The 1,560-nt window shown below is 45.8% G+C and overlaps 1 pseudogene; it reads left to right on the forward strand.

The window, feature by feature from the left end:
* Positions 1-448: 448 nt before the first annotated feature.
* LOC103584386 lies at positions 449-1,552 on the forward strand (annotated as a pseudogene).
* The last annotated feature ends 8 nt before the right edge of the window (positions 1,553-1,560 follow it).

Below are 1,560 nucleotides of genomic sequence, written 5' to 3' on the forward strand. Positions count from 1 at the left end.
CTCCACATGGGATCCGAACCCTTGGCGGGAGCGCCGCCATGCTCCCAAGCGGTGCACTCTCCAGTGCGCCACCGGGCCAGCCCGAATAGTTACCTTTTGATAACTACAAATGTTATTTAAAAATTAGAGGAATATGAAATGACTTTGAAGAGGTTTGCTTGCTAGATAAAATGGTCAGAATGGGAGTCTTTTTGGATGAGAAAATGCATGCAAAATTGGAGTGGAAATCTGTTCCAGGCGGAAGAAATAATACATAAAAAGGCCTTGAAGGGGGCCCGCTGCTGAGCCAGAGCCAGGACATGGCTATGGCCGCTGCCCTAAACCCCTGCCAAGGATCTCCCAGTGGTAGAGCTGCAGGGCTGAGGCTGAAGATTGGTTCAGAGGTGGTGGGTGCGGGTTTCCCCCGGTTTGTTCCGGCAGCACCATTCTCTGGGCACCACGAGAGATCATGTCTACAGCCTTTGCAGCCTCCTCTTCTTAGCCATTGAGATGATGGAAGCTCCATCCCAGGTCATCAATTTTGAAGAAATCTACTACGAGGAGATCCAGGTGGAAGAGACTGTTGGAAGAGGAGCATTTGGAGTCGTCTGCAAAGCTAAATGGAGAGCAAAAGATGTTGCTGTTAAACAAATAGAAAGTGAACCAGAAAAGAAAGCTTTTATTGTAGAGCTTTGGCAGTTATCCCGTGTGAACCATCCTAATATTATAAAGCTGCATGGAGCCTGCTTGAATCCAGTACTGCATGATGCTGAACCATTGCCATATTAGATTGCTGCCCACACAAAGAGTTGGGGTTAGTATTCCCAAGAAGTGGCTTATCTTCACAGCATGCAACCCAAAGCTCTAATTCACAGGGACCTGAAACCACCAAACTTACTGCTGGTTGCAGGGTGGACAGTTTAAAAATCTGTGATTTTGTTACAGCCTGTGACATTCAGACTCACATGACCAATAACAAGGGGAGAGCTGCTTGAACGGCATCTGAAGTTTTGAAGGTAGCAATTAGAGTGAAAAGTGTGATGTCTTCAGCTGGGATATTATTCTTTGGAAAGTGATAACACTTCAGAAACCCTTTGATGAGGTTGGTGGCCCAGCTTTCCAAATCATGTGGGCAGTTCATAATGGTACTCTACTGCTCTTGATCAAAAATTTACTTAAGCCCATTGAGAGCCTGATGACTCGTTGTTGGTCTAATGATCCTCCTCACTGCCCTTCAGTGGTGGAGATTGTGTGAAAATAATGACTCACTTGATGTGGTACTTTCCAGGAGCAAATGAGCTATTACAGTATCCTTGTCAGTATTCAAATGAAGGGTAGAGCCACTCTGCCACAGTAAAGGCTCTTTCATGGACATCGCTTGTACAAATACTAATAAAAGTAACACTAATATGGAGCAAATTCCTGCCACAAATGACACTATTAAATGCTTAGAATCAAAATTGTTGAAAAATCAGGTACAGCAACAGAGTGAGTCTGGACATCTATTCTTGGGAACCTCCCGGGGGAGCAGTGTGACGGGCCTGCCCCAGCCTCTGAGGGCAAGAGGATGAATGCCGACAT

Source organism: Galeopterus variegatus, unplaced genomic scaffold (assembly GCF_000696425.1).
Source record: "Galeopterus variegatus unplaced genomic scaffold, G_variegatus-3.0.2 Scaffold52681, whole genome shotgun sequence".
In the NCBI taxonomy this organism is placed as follows: Eukaryota; Metazoa; Chordata; class Mammalia; order Dermoptera; family Cynocephalidae; genus Galeopterus; species Galeopterus variegatus.